The 17,926-nt window shown below is 47.1% G+C and overlaps 1 long non-coding RNA gene across 1 annotated transcript; it reads right to left on the bottom strand.

Annotated features, from left to right (window-relative positions):
- Positions 1-17,550: 17,550 nt before the first annotated feature.
- Positions 17,551-17,920, bottom strand: LOC116093740. Its single transcript, XR_004119822.1, has 2 exons — positions 17,792-17,920; positions 17,551-17,666 (listed from the first exon to the last, which is right to left on the bottom strand). It is a non-coding gene; the product is annotated as an uncharacterized LOC116093740 (long non-coding RNA).
- Between the last annotated feature and the right edge of the window lie 6 nt (positions 17,921-17,926).

Genomic DNA, 17,926 nt, shown 5'->3' with positions numbered 1-17,926 from the left:
TAGATAGATAGATAGATAGATAGATAGATAGATGCTAGACAATAGCAAAGGGTAGGTATACAGAGGAATCAGAAAAGCCAGAATTCGCCTAGGTGATGACAATCACCCATGAACAGTGTTTTTTTTGAAGCGTTCAATGTGTAGCCCAGGATGACCTCATACCTAGTCTTTTGGCCTCCGTCTCGCTGGTGCTGGGGATTCCATATGTATACCACAATGCATGCCTGGCAGAAATGTTTTCTGTTTGGAAAAATGTAGTGGCATAGTAGTAGCTTCTCAAGAACTTGTTTTAAAAGTTCTGAAGCTCACTTTTAAAGCTCTCCATGATTCTGTGATTTAAATCCCCCTTTCTGCAACACACACACACACACACCAGAAGTGTAGTCTCTAACAAGGAACCTAGTGAGGCAATCTATACATAAAGCTCCCTGCGTCCCCAGGCTCACAATTCAGTGTCTGGGTGAGGAGAAGCCGAGCACGTGTGTGTGTGTGTGTGTGTGTGTGTGTGTGTGTGTGATTGGAGGACCTGTATTAATTCTTCTGCTCACCAACTGCCACATGAGAGCTTTCATTTGATTTTAGCTAAGCTAACAAAGTTGAGCAGGGACACTCTTATCCCTCCCCAGGGGTCCCAGCAACCCCAGTAGGTGGGGATTCTGGAAATCTTACAGATGTTGAAGTCAGACATGAGAAGCAAATAGAGAGGTATTACCTACCCGCCAGCAGCTGGGAAGCAGAAACCAGGGGTTCCCCCAACACAGTGTTTGTGCCCTTGACCCTGTGCTTCGCTGCTGGCACCTAGACCCCATGCCTGGCATATAACTGCCTTGTAATAGACCTCTGGGGCTTACATTCAGTCTGTTGTGACCAGCATTTTCTCATGCATCCATTGTGTTCCTGAGTGTATGGCCCTGGGAAGGCTTTGGTCTTGAAGGGTGCAGATAAGGAAGGCAATAGCCTGATTCCTGTCCTCCCTGGGCTTATCCTTCAGCAAGAGAGTTAAAAAATAAAAAGGAAATGACAATGAATAATCTCCAGTGGCAATATTGATAATGAAGTCACTATGGTCTGGACACACCTGAACATAAATTCCTTGTGTTCCCTTCCAGGAAAAGCTGCCAGGCCCTTCATCAGTGATTCTTGCTGGTTAAAACTGGCTTTTTCAGCCAGGCAATGGTGGTGCTTACCTTTCATCCCAGCACACAGGTGACAAAGGAAGCAGATCTCTGGGTTTGAGATCTGGGTCTACAGAGTTCCAGGACAGCCAGGGACACACAGAGACACCCTGTACAGAGATACCCTGTCTCAGAAAAGAAAAAGAAAAACAAACAAAAAATACTTGGCTTTTCCAGAGTAGTCATGAACTTCTGTAGTCAACCATCTATCTGGTCAATGATATCAGAAGTCCTTGTCTATTTCTATCATCTTCCCTTGAGATGGGACTGATCCTGGACTTTGCCCTTTTTAAGGCTAGGATAGCATGTGGTCTGCTGGGCTTTTAAATGGGAGATGCAGATGAGGATGCAGGTCCTCACACTTACATGCAAGTTCTCATACTCCAACTCCAATATTGGCTTTTATGTGCAGCAAGCTCTTGGTAACAATATCTAGTACCTTTTTTAAAAGAGTTTATTACAAACCATGTCGTTTTCTTGGGTTATCCCATTTAAACCTTGTAACAACCCCCATACGGAAGAAACTGGGTTACAGAGAAGGTAGAATCTTGCCTTAGGTCACCCAGCTAATAAGTAGCTAAGCCAGTATTCAAATCCAGGCAGCCTAATTACATCTCAGCACTTCTAACCTCTAACCCTAGTGGCTGCAGTGGCACTGTCACTCCCCTAGGCATTGCTGAGCTCCAGGCACAGGCCATTGAAGGGTAAAGGTTGTAGGAAGTAGAAGTAAAGTGGGTGATCAGGCAGCTCTGGGCCAGCTTCTTGGGCCCCTCTATGAAGACTGGGAAACCTGGGGATGAGAAGAGACAGGGAGGGAATCCCAAGTAGAGTGTACTGTAAGGCAAACCCACATTTTGCAAGATTGAGTTTCAATGAGCAACAACCAGTCACCAGTGGGTTTGGTATGGCCCAGCACAAAATTTTACAAAACTCAGAATCATTTGCCAGCATTTTAAAACCTAGAAAATTTACACTTAACGTTCAGGTTTCTGGCTTTTCTGGATAAACTGGAGTGTCTAGCCATATTGTATCTCCCTTCAGTCCTAAGTGTCTGTGCCCCCTCCCCAAATTTCTATTTTAAAGTCCTAGTCTCTTAAGTGGTTATATTAGGTGTTTGGGAACCACTTAAGTTATGGGGTTTGAGATTACTGTCCTTCTAAAAGAGATCCCAGGCAGACCCCAGTCCCTTCTGTTACAGGAAGCTAGATGGCAAAAACAGACACTGATGAGACCGACACAGAATGTGCCAGTGCCTCAACTTGAGACTCCTTAGCCTCCAAAACCACGAGAAATGTATTCCCATTTATTTTTAAGCCACAAAGTCTATAGTATGTCTATCATAGCAGCCCAAATAGATTAAAGCAGGCTGTCATTTGCACACGGGCACAATGTCACACATTAAAGGCTGTCGCCAGCCTCCTGTAAATAAGGTGTGTCATTTCCATTCCTTACTCATTTTTTTTTTATTTTATTCCCCACACCACACCCAACTCTGCTCACTCCCTTCCTACACAGCCTTTGCAAACAAGTGACTTTGTGACTTCCATAGAGACCTAAGCTATTTGGAAGCCAGCAAGGAACCTCAGATGTTTGAGAACTGTCAGATGATACTGGACTTCCAGGTGAGACCCACGTTGTGCAGAAGAAATGAGAAAAATTGAGAAAGGGTGTTGGTACTCCCAGAGAAACCTCCAACATCTGCAGACAGTGACCCAGCTGCTACAGCAAGAGCAGGGTGAAATTAAGGTTTCAGTGTGACTGAAGCTTGAACTCATGAGCAGACACTGGGCACAGTGGGGACAGAAGATGCATGGGAATGTGATGAATTTAGCTTAGACGTGCGAAATGTGAGGTACTAGAGAAAGTTCCAGATGAGGATGTCTATCAAGTAATTAGAGATGTGGCACTAGGGCTTGGCAAAGAGGCTGGGGCTGGACAGAGGATGGACAACCACTTTGAAGAGGACAGTAGTGAGGCCATGAGAGAAGAGTTGGGTCTTAAGACAGGAACACTGGACCAAAGCCAGAGTCTGAAGTGTGGAGAGGAAGAGGTGAAGGGCAGATGAATAGCAGAGGGGCAAGAAGCAGAGAAGCCAGGGAGAAGGAAAGAGGCAGGTAAAGGGACAGATAAGGAGGAAGGGAAAGAGAGGAAGAGGGATGGAGAGAGGGTGAAGGCATGCAGGACAACCAACCTTCACAAGAGAAGAGAAGGGTTCCGAGAAGGAGTTATGTTCTTTAGGCCCAAGGCTCAGAAGACATGGGCAGAGAAGAAGGCAGTGATCGGCCAACACCTTCATCTAGCTTCATGAACATGATGGGAGCTTATTCTTTTCCACCTCTCCAATGCCCTCAAAACTAGCAGTCCTCTTGGGTTGTAGGGAGACAGGTCATCACTTCCTAGCAATGTACTTTGAAATGGTAAAAAGACATTCATATCCCATGATCACATAACGTTGGTTAACAAATGGGTAATTGGTTGTGTCCAGTATATCCAATGTTCCCTCAAAGCAGGGAAGAGGCAGATGTTGAGGAGTTGTGGTCATCATCCAGGTGTTCCCAGCAGGACTCCTATAAGAACACCTGGGAGACGTTGGAGATTAGCAGATGCCCAACTTCCACCCTATACTCACACACTTCCCAAGATCCTAGATGATTCAAACATGTAAACCACTTCTCTAGGCTGCCACTGTTGTAGGCTTGGCCAGCTGCAGTGGTATTTGGCAGTCAAGGGAGCTGGGAGTGGCCTGGTGTGGGCCATAGTTCACAGGCCCACTAACAGACTGATTCCTTCCATATGCAAGTCTGCCTCGTGGAGGCAGACATTGAAAAAGACAATAGGAGTCTGAGAATTCATTTTGGTAGTTACTTAACCTAAGATGCATAGATTTCCACAGGGCTCTGCCTTAGGAACTCACTCGGTCTGCTTTTTAGGCTCTCTCAGGGCACAAGAGCTTCTCTCCCTAAAGATAGGCCAAGGATGCTGTCACTGAACATTCATTTCACCAGGGACCACTGCAGACTTGCCAAAATGCAGTAAAACATGCAGTGTAACCAACACCCGTGTCCCCATCACACAGCTCTATTAAATGTCTACAGTATTCCACGGTTCCGTCCCATCTAGTTTTAGGATCAAAGCAATCCAGAGACAGATGAGGGCCCTTGGGCACCCCACTCCCGACCCATTCTCTTTTCTCCTGAATCTAGTATGCCCCACTTCCAGGCATGCTTTTCACTGTGTGTTTATTCTCAGCTCCAGTTTAGACAAGAGGAACTGAAGGAACTTTCCCCAAAACACACAAATCAAATTCATAGTAAGTAGTAGAATCCAGAAGCCCCAGGACAAGGTACCAGGCAGTCACCTCCCAGCATGCTGGCCCTGCAGTGCCCGCATCTGGGGACCTCCCACCCCATCATTCTGTCAACACCTCCTTTACAGGCAGGGGCCAGCCACACCAGGCCCAGCATAGTCCAAGACGGAGCAGAAATTGTGGCCTTCTCCTCACATCTCCCAATTCCTGCCCTGCCTAACAGACTAGGTTCCCCCAGACCCCTGACTACCCTTTTCTGTTTCCTCTCTGGGCCACTGCCCAGCGCAGCTCTACCCCGCTCCCCCCAAAGTTCTCAAGCAAAGAGCTTGTCTGTGCAGCCCTTCCCCTGTTAGGCCCCTGGGGGCTGGGCTAAGGCAAAGGCCTGTGATGCTGTTCTGGGGTCCTCTGGGCTTAATGAGCATACTACAGGCAGCAGTTGGCCAGAGGTGGTAGGCAGGCGCCCAGACACTCTACCAGGGCCCCAAACCACTACCTGCCTCCATCACCCCCTCCTGCTCCTTGCCAGCAACAGAGAGGGCCTGTATGCCGTGGAAAGGAAGGCAGTGGCCCGACACCTCCGCGTGAGGGAGGAACTGGGTGGGGAGAAGCAGGCAGCACATGCATAAACACAGGGAGATAATTGCTCCCCTTACACGTGTGGGAAGGGGAGGGGCAGGGGAGGAAATGGCTATTTATGAAGCATGCTGCTGCCTGTTATCCTAGCTAATCCTGTAGCCATCCTATGTGGGAACCCAGGAGCAAACTGAGGTTGAAAAACTGTAGCCAAAGAGACAGCTAAGAAGCCAACAAAGGAGCTGGAAGCCTGGCCCACTTGTCTCTAAGTGACTTTCCAAGGGGCAAAGCTGCTTCCCGAACTTGTCCTATCCTAGATTTCCCTTCCTTCTAGTGCTCATGAGTGGGAACATGGAGATTTGAAAGAGAGGCAGAAGTGGTGAATAGTGGATTGGCAAGAGACATCACATATGCAGCCTCTGTTCCAAGGTACCCAGCTTTCAATGGGGTAGCTTCTGCTCAGGATACTGCACCCTGTCAGCTTCCTGCTCCCAGCCTCTACCATCGTCCCAGGCAGGCTCTAACCTCAGGGCACCCCCCTTCCACCTGATTCTATCTTGTCCCAGGTACCTATTGGATACCAGCTGAAAGGTGAGGGGTGAACCCTGAGTATCCTGAGGTCAGTAATCATAAAAGCCAGAGTACAGGCATCACTGACAGAGAACTCAGTAAGTGCTGGACCCTGCTGGGGAGAGAATGCCACTCGTAGTAACTGTTTTTAATCCTCACCTTAATTCCACTGTAGGAATAGCATCAATTCCCTGCCTTAAGACCAGAAAACAGACCGAGGTGGCTCACCATGGGCATCTTAGCTCAAGAGACTGAAACATGATCATTTAGGATTTAAGGCCAGCTTGGGCCACATGATAAATGCCAGAAAATCTAGGACTGGAAACACAGTGGTCCTTGAGGTCACAGGGTTTCAAAACCATATGCTCTGAGGAACCCAGGAGGATATAGCTGGCTAATGAGGGAAGTGATGGTGGCAGTCCCAAGAAAGGGTGGGAGGGACTGGGATAGTCCCAGACAAATTGTCCAGCTCTGGCTTTGGATAGGCCTCAGGCAATGTACTTGGTCAGTCTGCCAACAATTCCCTTCTAGAGGTGTTGCCAAGCCATTCCCTGGGGCCTACTGGTCCTCAGAACCATTTCCAGTCTTTGTAGAGGCTGAGGTCCCTGGTGAGATACTGCTCAGGTCCCAGACCCACTGGGATGGACTAGTAGGTGATAAAATCTGAGTGGTTGGACCCCAGCTTGGAGGCTCCACCCCTCCACCCCTTTCTCCATATCTGAGCCCGAGGCCTCTAAGCTCTTAGAGAAAAATTACTAAAATCAAATTGCAATTAACAGAGGCAATTATCCACCTATTAGAAAGTATCCCCTGAGCCAGGCCTGTGCCTTGAACTGCCTGGGCTTGACTTAGTAACTGGGCCCCTAGAGAGGTCCCAGAGCAGGGCAGCATCGGGGGGTCAGGGGATAGCAAGAAGCCTAGGCAGGGGCTGTACGTTGGAGTGGGTTGTGGTCTGGAGAAGCTTGGTCTGTACTGGGCCCTGGGAGGGAATGTCAGCCCTTGAACCAGGACAGTGCCCCTCTCTTTCCCAGGTCCTGCTTCAGCTCCTCCTCCCCATTAGGCCTTCCTAGAGGGCAGACCTGGGGCAGTCTGTGTGCACCAAAGAACAAAGGAGAGAAAAATCGTGCAGTGACCCTCCAGGGAGTGATGATAACATTTTCACTTGAAAATTACTAGAGAACAGATTGTCTTATGCAAATCATATGCAAATCACACTTTAGTCGGTCCTCTCCTTAGCAGTACCCAGAGTTCTTCTAGCTCTTTCCCTGGCTGGGGTGTGTTGGGGGTTGGAGGAAGGGCTCTCATGGAAATCTCAGTTTCTGGAGAGGATTCCTTGGAAGTAGGCTGCGTAAGGTAAGCTTTTAGTTGTCAGGTCCCTACTTCGAGTCTTGTGACATTCTTAGAGACCTCACTGTTTCCTGTTTCTAGACCCTACATTCCCTGTCACTGGGACTGTACATTTGCAGAAGACAGCTGAAGTCCCTGGACAGAGTAGAATGAGGAGCATGAGACTCCGAATCAAGAAGCTCCTGGTGACACAATTTGTAATCCCCGCCCAGGAAGGAGGATTGAGAGGAAATTGGAAGCCAGCCTGGGTCCCTGTCTGGTACAAACCAACAATGAAAAAGAAGCCCTGCCGAGGGTTTCCAGGGGGCAGAGGGGTGTCTCTCTGGTCATGTGCCTTGATCCTGGACTCCCAACACAGTGGTCTAGTGTCCCAGTCAGCCCCATTATTGCTTTTTCGTGTTCGTATCTCAGGGCCAGCAACCTTGTGGCTACTAAGCCAGAGTCTAGGACTAGACTTTCCCTCCCTCCCCTCCATCTCCTGTACTGAAACCTTAGTTATAAGCCTTGGGAGACACCTCCCTTCTATCCTCAGGGCTACACTGTGATGTTTATTTCCTTTCTCTGACCTTTTCTCAAGGTCTTCTGCCTCCAGGTTGGCCTCTCTGGATCTTTCCTCACTCGGCTGGCATAGGTGGTCTCTCTGAAACCAAACTGGCCAGTCCCCAGACCCTCAGTGACTTCTCAAGCCCACCAAGCCCATTCCTGCTGCATCGAGCTAATCATAGATGACCTATAAGGTACAGGATGAGAGCCACCTCTCACCGTGTCCCCCACTACGTGCCATTTCGTCTCTTACCACCCACCCAAAACACCACATTTTACCAGGATTGCCCAAGCGTTTCCCTTCCCTAGAAACGCCCTTGCCTCCTCCCTCTTCCTTACTCTTGGTGAAATGATATTTATTCTACAAGAAATGCTTTGTCTAGGAGACAGTCCCTGCCTGCCAGTCCCCACCCCCAGCACACATGCATACACTTGACACACACACACACACACCCTTCCCAGCTGCCATGTGTTTCTCCTTTCCCAGTTCTCTCCAGCCTTTTTTCCATAGCAGAAATCAATTCATATTTGTATCCTCAACACCTAATAGGCAACGAATGAATGAATAAGAAATGTGAATGAATGGAATTGGTAAGTGAATGAAATCTAGGTTTGATTCCTTGCTCTGAGTGAGTTAAGTCACCAATGTGAGCTTGAGGTGGGCTTTTTTTTGTTTGTTTTGTTTTGTTTTTGTTTTTGTTTTGTTTTGTTTTGTTGTTTTACAAAAAAAGAAAAGAAAAGAAAAAAGCAAATGAAGAGTAGTAAGAGAATGTGCCTGCCCAAAGTCCCTGAGAGAAGCTTTGGGATTCTGTAAATACTGGAGAGCCCGGAGACAAATCTTCAGCTGGCTGACCTGAAAATCAGCTTCAGATACATGTGTGAAGCAGCGTGACCCAATAGTTCTTGATTTTAGGTCTGCTTTGAGTCCTGGAAGCAGCCTCTATTGCCAAGGAGGCACCTTAGTAAAGTAGCCATAGGCATAAAGATGTGTCTTCTTAGAAGAAAGCCTGTCACATCTCATCAGCTTCTGGGGGAGGCCAGACCTAGACTTTTTGGCCTTGCATGAAGCTAAAAGTCCAGTGACTGGAGAGATATGACCAAATGGGGGAGAGGTGGGAATCCTAACAGTCAAACCTAGCTCTGCCAATAGCTGCTTACATCACGGCCGGGCATCTCATGACTAATTTCTGTATCCTTCATAATGGATATGGTCATGCACGCACACTGTGACATTGTCATTGTGAAGATACAATGAAATACTCTGCACTGAACGATTAGCACAGTACTCGGCACAGAAGAATGACTGTCAGTATGAAACATGCCATCGCTATGGGCATAATGGCACTTTTCCATGTGTGTGTTGGTTCTTTCCATTCTCACAGCAACCCTGTGAGAAGATAAATACATTATTATCATCATCTCCTCTCACAGCATGAAAACTAAGGCACAGATAGGGGAAGCTATTTTCTCCTGGCTGCAAAGTTTATATTTTTTTTAATGTAGCATCTTTACTGAGGTAACATTCACACATCACACAAGCAGCCCTTTTGAAAAAGACAACTCAAGAGTCTCTTCAAATTTTATTATTATTATTAAATGCTGTGTGTGCTGTGCATGGAGTGATGTGTGCCCTGGTGTGCACATGGAGGTCAGAGGACACATTTCTAGGGTGGGTTCTCCCCTTCTCCCTTCACTTGTGTCATCAGGCTTGATTGGCAAATGCCTTTACTCTCTAACTATCCCAGCAGCTCTAAGTCAATGATCTTTAGTTTAGACTGAGTATCCCTTATCATAAATGTCTCAGATCAGCTGTTTCAGATTTGGTATCTTTCTAAAATAATAGATGAATTATTGGTAGATTTTTCTCTGAACAATGATCATATTTGAATATATTTGAAATATCTAGAATATTTGTATATATACAATGAAGTATCTTGAGGATAGGTCTTAAAGCTAAATATGAAATTAAGTATATGAATTTACATGAAACTATTTATAGAACCTAATGGTAGTGTGTGTTTGTGTGTGTGTGTGTGTGTGTGTGTAATCAAGTCTCACTATTAGATCAGGTGCCTTGTCCTCATAATCCTCCTGCCTCATTTTCCCAGGTGTCAGGATTTCAGTTGCTCACCATCATGCCCAGCTCTGACAGTAATTTTAGAAAATGTTAGGATGCCAGAGCTTTGACTATAGAATTTTCTACTTATGATGTTGTATGCATCCTGAAAAACACAATATTTTGAGTTTTAGAGTATTTGGGACTTAGATTTTCACAGCAGAGATGGATTTTGAGCTCAGTCGTCTGGACGGAAGTTCCCTAGTCTAAAATCTCTGCCTCAATATGGAACAATGCTTGCTCATGGTCTGTGAAATGAGTTCCCTTTCCCTCAGGCCTTTATTGCCCTTTACCCATTAGGAAATCCCCAGCTTTTCTCTTCTTACCTTTCCAGGGTTCAGCTGATGATCTCTAGGGACCAAACCCTTGGGCATTGGAGACAAAGGCATAGAAGAGATTAGCTTAGCTAGGGGCCTTGGTCTCTGCTGCCATCTCCAATACCCACTGCAATATGCACTTTATCTATGCTGAGCTAGTGAAACAGGTCCAATCCAAGCCAGGTTCCAGCAGAGTGTCACAGAAATGTCCCCCAATATACTGGAAGGCTCTAAGAAGTGCCATTGATTCTGTCTAACAGACATGTCACCCAAGTTACTTAGCAGAGCTTGGAGATTTTAGCAGGCTACATTTTAAAAAGCCATCCAGTGTAACCAGAGAGTTGGGGCCTGTGCTCCAACAGCCACAACAGGAAAGGCTTTACCACTCTTTCCAATATGCCAATTAAAGAGGGGAAATGGTGACAAGCAGAGGAAGGAGATTCAATCATGCACTGGGAACCGGAACAAATAAAGAGAACTGGTTGACCCCAAGTTTCTCTTTGAGGCACTGATATGAACTTTACTTTTAAACAAAGGAAGAAGTAGAATAGCAGTCAAGAGATATGGATAATTAACAGGTCCTGATGAAGGTGCGCTCCCACCATCTTGTCTCAGTTCCATCCCTACAAGGTGATTGAGAAGTTGAGGTAAGTTATTCATTGCTGCCATATCTCTAAGGGGAATCACTGTGGTTCCTCCAAGACAATGTGATCCAGGATGTAGCTTCTCCTTCATAGATAATTGTCCTCATGGGGTGGAGCCTGTCCTGCTAGGCCTTGTTGCTCACAGGATGCGCTAGGTTAGGTAGACAAGCCACAAAGACTCTTATCTTAGGCAGAGTCAAACAGGGAGCCTGAGCCAAAGTAAACACTGCTGACCCAAGAGGACAGCAGAGGCTTTGGCCACCTTGTGGGCCAAAGTGAGGACTTGATACTTTTTAACAAAAGCAGCTTCTAAGTGCCTGTTACCTCAATATCTGTGAAATGTTTTCATTTGAACATGAAATCAATATAGAAAAAAAATAATAAAAGAGTTTGACATTCTTTTTTTTTTCCTACTTAATCTCCAAATTCTGCCATGAATTTTACACGAACAGCATTATCTCGATTTGGACCACCTTAAAAGCAAGTACTGACTGCCACAACAGACAACACAGGTAGAGATATTTAGAGGACAGGGAGAGCTAGGAAGACAACTAACAGTAAAGCTAGGCCGAGGAGCAGCAGGAAGAAAGTAAAAGGTGGAACTGGCTTGCCCTTGCTTTGGTGCGCTTTAATAAACATTGTGGTTTAGGCCTTGTGATCTCCAGAGCTGTGTGTGGAAAGATCCTTCTTGCCTTAGTAGGATATGTATTGGGTGAGCAAAGACAAGAGACACTAATAACTCGGTGTGTACCAGCTCAGCTGTGTAATGAACACTTTGCTGGTGCATCTCCTGCCATCAAGCAGCTGACAGTAGTGTAAGAGGTATGGGCAGCCTGGAGTAGGTCAGTGGCAGTAGCGGCATGAGTGGACCCTTTCCATAAGCCCAGATGGGGCACTGAGCCAGCTAGAAGAACAGCTAGTCAGAGTCAGGTTTGCAGAAGCTGCTGTGGCGGTGAGTTAGAAATGGAAGGGAAAGGAACATCTAGAGAGGGGCCAGGAGTTTTATGGTTGCCCATGGCTCTAAGGTCAGATCGTCTGAGTTTGAATGCCCTTAAGAAAGGGACTTTTGGCTTCTCTGGCCCCCAGTTTCTGTCCTCTGTAAGTCCAGGGATGATAAAGCAGTGTACCTCCCAGTAAGTTGTCAGCAGGAGAGTTAAGTGGGCAAATCTATGTAACTGCTCAGCAGAACCTGACCTCCTGAAGCCCTTAGCAAATGATAATGTGCTCCTTGTCAGTCCAACTAGTGAAGTGCTAGCGGGAAATGGCACAAGGCGGGGGGTGGGGGGGGAAACAGAGAAGATGGAATGGTTTAGGAATTGAGATGGGCGGGGCTCCGGGATTTAGTGATTGCCTAGTTGGAAGTGGGAGACAGGGAGAGGGTAGTGCTGTGTGAATGAGGGCCAGGCGTAGGGTTAAGGAAACCTGGATGTTTCTACAATTATAGCAGTGTCTGAAGCATATTTGGAACTAGGAACTGCCCAAGTGAGTTTTCCCACAGAAGTTTTCCTAAAGCTGCCACCCCTCCCAAGTTGAGCCCCTGGAGTCAGTAGCTACTCCATGATGAGCCAGCCACTGATGAGCCAGCCAGGACTGTCTTTATTCCTCAAGCCAGCCTCAGCACCAGTTCTGAGCCAACTTGGTCCTTGGCAGGGCTGTCTGCCCATGCAGAAGCTGCTCTCCTGCCTACGCCTCCTTGGGTTTCTAGGTCAAGAAAGACTTCTCATATAAAACTCTCTGGGGCGGGAGTGTAGGGCTGGAGAGATGACTCAGTAGTTCAGAACACTGCCTTTTTCTTGCAGAAAACCCAGCTTCAATTCCCAACACCCACACAGCAGCTCACATCAGTCTATAACTCCAATTTTGGAGTAGCCAGCACCCTCTTCTTGCCTCTTTGGGTACTATACCATATATCCATGAGGTGTATCAGGTAAATATTTGTACCCGTAAAGTAAAAAATTAACCCTGCTCCAAGCTCATGATGTTTGCAAAGGCAGGTATGTGCTGTCCTGTCTGGTGAGAGGATACATGGCTGGAAGGCACTGGAAGAAGACCTATACAGGAAGAAGAGATCTTAACTTTTAGCACTGCGGTGGTCTCTCTCTATTGTCTTGTAAGGTATCTTGGTAAAAGAATCTCAGAAAGATAAATGAGTCACTTGTAATCAGACAACAGCTTTGAGTGTGGGCCAGAATCTTTTTGTATCCAATGGCCTGGGTTCTCTAGGTCCTGCAGCCACCTGCTCTACCACCAGACCAAGTAACCCTTTCCATTCTGAGCCTTCTATGATCCCTCGGTTTTTAGCATCAAGGAGAACCACATAGTGAGCAGAGTCTCCAGTTCAGGCTAAGTGGCTCCTCCTACCTGGCCCCATGTTTGTCCCTTCAGCCCAGGACCTGCCTACTAGCCAACTATCTGTCAAACCCTGGCCTATGGTGGGCCTTCTCCATACTCCTCCCCATCTCAGTGCTGCACAACATCCTTCAATGATTACCAGCTGATTCTAGCCATATACTCTCCCTGAGACCATGACAAGAAGCCAGGCCTTTCTTCAGTTGGCTCCCTTGGCTGTTGGCTAGGTGGCTGGCTGAGTTCTCGGTGCCAAGAAGTAGCCAGAGCCTTAAGAAAAGCCAAGACATGGCCTGTTAGAGTAGTTGGATTTCGTTGAGCATAGACTGGACTACCTCCAGCACCCCTTCCCAGGACAACACTAGAAAGAAGTGTTCAAGGAAGAGTTCAACTGACAAATGACTCTCTTGCTTGCTTACTGCAGTACCCTTGGCAAGCCAAGGCTCCTTACCACTGTGTGTAACCTTTCCCTTTTATGTCAGATAATGGTGAACTAAGAGTAAGGATGGGGTGGGGTGGGGGCCTGAAGAGAGAGGTCAGTGGTTATGAGCACTGGTTGCCTATCCAGAGGACCCAGGTTCCATTCCCAACACCCACGTGTTGGCTCACAACTATTTGTTAACTCTAGTTCCAAGATATCTGATACCTTCTTCTGGTCTCTGCAGATACCAGGCACACACATGGCTCACAGACATACATGCTGGTAAAACACCCATATGCATAAATGCTTAAAAATTTAAAATATGAGCTTTGACAACAGTCTGCATGAATTCAGACCCCACTGTTACCTCTTGTCAGCTGTGTGACCCCTAGGCAAAATGCTGTGTCTCTCAACATTTTGTTTCTTTACCTCTAAAGAGCAATAAGACCTCTCTCAGAGCCCTGATGCCTTAAAACAGTTCCTGGCACAAACCAATCACTATTTGCCAATCTTTTTATATTATTTATTGTACACGGCGCCTCAAAGATCCATGTGAACACGAACTACATCTTTTTCTGTGAGCTCCCAACATTCACACCCATCTAGTTAGGGGGAAGACGCTCAGTCCATGACAGAAAAAAGCATAGTCAGCTAAGACTGTCATTTCCACATGCCCTTATCAGATAGGGCCCTAGGTGTTTCTGTGATTGAAGCATACCAGTAAGCACCGGAAAGGGCCTTCATTCTCTTACTGGGGGGTCTGAGTCTAGTGGTTCATTGAGCAATCCAAGTGGGACTATGGGGGCTCTGTTTTAAAAGGTCTCAGGAGCTGGGGGTGCAGCTCACTGGTATATATGCATGGACCTAGCATGCCCTGGGTTTCACCCCCAATAACACATATGCCCGGTAGTCAATTGGTAGGTCTAGTGTTTTAGATAGGCCATATCCTGGGTAGTAGCTTGAATGATTGAAGCCAAAGTGCAAAGCACAGTTATAGGGGAAAGACATACCCTCAGGAGCCAGATTGACCTGGATTTGAGTCCTGGTTGTCACTTTCTTAATGGCTATAGAACTGCAAGAAAATCATTCACCTTTCTTAGCCTCAGCTTCCTGACTTGGGACATAGAGCTAGCCCTTTGGTAAGGGCCCAATAAGAAAATCATGCCAGGCATGCAGTGCTGTGCCTAACACAAACTGGCACCAAGGTGGTCACTAGAGTATTTCTGATTTGCCCTAGGTTGTGAAAGGGGTGAGGTGGGTGAACGCTCCCTAGAGTGGGATACGGCCTTCATGAAGGCCCTTGTGCCCACAGGGGCTTCCAGATGGTAAGTCAGAGCAAGGTTCCAGGCTGAGGGGACACAAGCAGGGCTCCTAGCCATCCATCCCCTACGCCTTGGCATGACAAAGTTCTTGGCCTCCTGTCTCAGCCAACTATGTAAATAAACCAGCTTTTTGCTGGCTGGGAGTGAGACTGCCCTAAGTGACATTTCAAATTAGTTCTGCTATATTGGGCTTGAGCTCTGAAGAGCCTGGGCATTTTTCCTCCCTGGCTCATCCCTTTCTCTGTGTGGTAAGAGCTCTTAAAGCACACCCGGTGCGGGCAGAAGGCCAGAGAGGGTGGGGGTAGGCTGTCTGAGGTGACCTGCTGAAGCACTTACCAGGCCTGGGGCCACAGCCTCCCTTCCCAGAGAGGTCAGCAGCTCTGCATCAGGGTAACCCCCCCCTCCACACTAACCCTCCACAGCTGCCATAGCAACCTCATCTCCTCACACAGGGCTCACACACCAGCTGGCAAGAATGCTGAACGGAAGGAGGGCTGTGTGGTTGGCTGAGGAGAGAGGGCTGGGCACGGGAGGGGGCACATGAAGGTGGGCCAGCTGTGGCCTGGCAGTGCTGAGAGGGAGATATGCTAGCCACATGGCCTGCCTGTCTCTGGGACCATGCCAGGAGATGGGACAATGGTAGGAGAAGGAGCTAGGATCAGGGACACATGCCACTGTCTTCTTGGCAAGGCATTATGGCTTCTCTGTGGAGCTGAGGGCAGAGGGCACTGGATTCGGCCCCTTTCTTTCTGGGCAAGTTGCCTTACCACACTTGGCTGCAGGTTCAAGGTCTGAGAGTGTAAAAGAATCAGACTGTGGAGGCGGGAGGATCTGAGTTACAATCATAGCTCTCACACTTCCATCGATTCCCATTGCCAAACCCGGACTGCCTCCTGTGTGGGGATAATAGTGACACCTAGGAGATCACTGAGAACAAATCAATGGTGCTTGCAAAACACCCAATGCCTAGGCATAGTAAGAACTCTGTAAGTGGTATCTGCTATTATTATTACTGCTGTTCTTTTTACTATATTCTTTAAGGGGACAGTTTCTGTGCTTGTGTCCCTATTAGCCAGGAAGGTGCTAGAGGCAGGGACTGGGGTTTATCCCTCTCTTAACCCCTATAAGTTCCAGACTGGGGCTGGGACCAAGGCAAATTCTGGAGGGGAAGTAGGACAATGGGGGCTGAGCTCAAATAAGAAATGCCTTGTGCTAAATATCTTCATGACTGCCTTGCAATTTGGAGACTTTGTACTCTTAATTCCATAAATTCCAGAGAAAGACTACCTTAGGTGTGTGTGTAGGGGGGTAGGAGGGTTGATAGCCTTTCTATAAAAGCAATCCCAGTCAACATGTTAACATTCTGCAATCTAAGCCATCCCATGATCCTGAAAGAAAGAAAGAAAGAAAGAAAGAAAGAAAGAAAAATGAATAAATAGTTACCACGTCAGTCCATGGGATCAATCTGCCTGCCAGACCAATTTCCTGGAAATGGGCTTAACCTCAGAGCTGCAGGAAAACACCGTGCATGTGAATCCTGCAAATCTTCAGGGAATCTGTCTGACCTTAAGTGTGCCAGAGCATCCCAAAATGGAGATACAGGCTGAAGTTGATGTGATCCAGAGAATGTCACGGGGGGGGGGGGGGGCACCGTTAGTTAGCTCTTCTACAGCAGAAGAAAGGCCTCCAAAGCACAGAATTCTCAAGATTTAGGGCTGGTCAGGGACCCTGATCACATGGATCCAGTGAGCATACTGCTCCAAGGTGATGACCACAGAGCTCATCTAATAGAAACTCTGGTCAAAAGAACCTTAGTCCTTCCTTGCTGCAGATTGCTTAAGCTTGGGACTTCTGAGGGTCCTCCATCACAGTCAGTCAAACCCACTAGATAGAAGCACACAACTGAGCAAGAGATCCCATGACTAGTTAAAAGGGAAGATGCCCAAACAGGGGGCCGTAAGTCTAGCAGGCCAACCAGTGGTTGAGGGGATGCTACAACATGAACAAACGCCTTAATGGCTCAATCGGCCACAGACAAGCACTGAGACGAAGCATCCCAGGCCTTTGAAGATTGCAAAAGAAACAAAACCAATGGGGGTTTCCCAGGCCACAAAAATCATAGCCCACCACTGAAAGCTGCCCAGAGCCCAGGGAAAATAAATGAACATAGCTACTCGCCATGTCAACTGTCATGCAAGCCTTGGGAATCTGGCAGGAGTAAGGGAGCAAGGCTATAGAAAGAGTGCGGGTTTGATGGCAGAAGCCAGGCTGCTTGCTGTTGGAGAGGAATGTATTTACAGTTAAGCAAGGGGGAGCTGGAATAATCTACGTGGCAATGCATTTGAGTGGGAGACTAGACAAAAAATTTGAACTATGGTAGTAGCTTCACAGAGCTACAGATGGTTGTGCAGAGGAGTAGCTACAGGTGTGTGTACATACACTAGATAGAATATATACACATACCTCTTTGCTCTGTTAGTCAACAGGGCCCTGTAGAACCAAACATATCCAGAGCCTCTAGCTTGCTTTCTCATACATCTTCCAATTTAAAGGAAATCAGTCTCCTTGCAGGGGTGGTTGATCCCAGGGCTGACACAGGAAACACACAAAATGAGGCTAAAGTGTTTTTGTAGTACCAGAAATGAAGGAAGTGCTCAAAAACATAAACCCCACGGTGATGGGGATATGGCAAAGGGAAGTAGCGGCCAGCTGAAAGAACTGCTGACAGCCAAATGAGAACAGTTTGAGCAACAAAATAAATAATGTAGTATTGGCTAGTAACCTAAAGTATACAGAAAATCTCCATGAGCCTATGGTGATATAAATAAACAATTAAATAAATAAATAAACAGAAGAGAAGAGGCAAATCCCTGGAGCAGAAGAATTGCAAATAATTTATGCAGCACTTCCTTACACAAGAAGGCATCCCCTTCTCCATCCCTTATGTGTGGCAGTGTGTAGTGACTTCCTTCCAAACAGTGGCATCTGGAAAAGTAGAAAGAGTAACTTTACAGTGGTGAATACAATAACCATTCTCCCTGTCAAGTGACCAATGTCACCATCTAGAGTGATAAGTCTTGTTAATAAGATATGTCTGTGGTGTCTTTTACCTCTGTGGCCTTCTTCCCTGAAACGTGTAACTCCAGTCAAACCCCTAGGAAAATAGCGGACAAATTCTGGTTGAGGGGTATTGTGCCAAATACCTCCTCAGAACTGTCATGGTGAGTCCAAGAAGCTGGTCCGGC

Source organism: Mastomys coucha, chromosome X (genome assembly GCF_008632895.1).
Source record: "Mastomys coucha isolate ucsf_1 chromosome X, UCSF_Mcou_1, whole genome shotgun sequence".
Taxonomy (NCBI): domain Eukaryota; kingdom Metazoa; phylum Chordata; class Mammalia; order Rodentia; family Muridae; genus Mastomys; species Mastomys coucha.
This window is presented reverse-complemented; position numbering and strand designations above follow the sequence as displayed.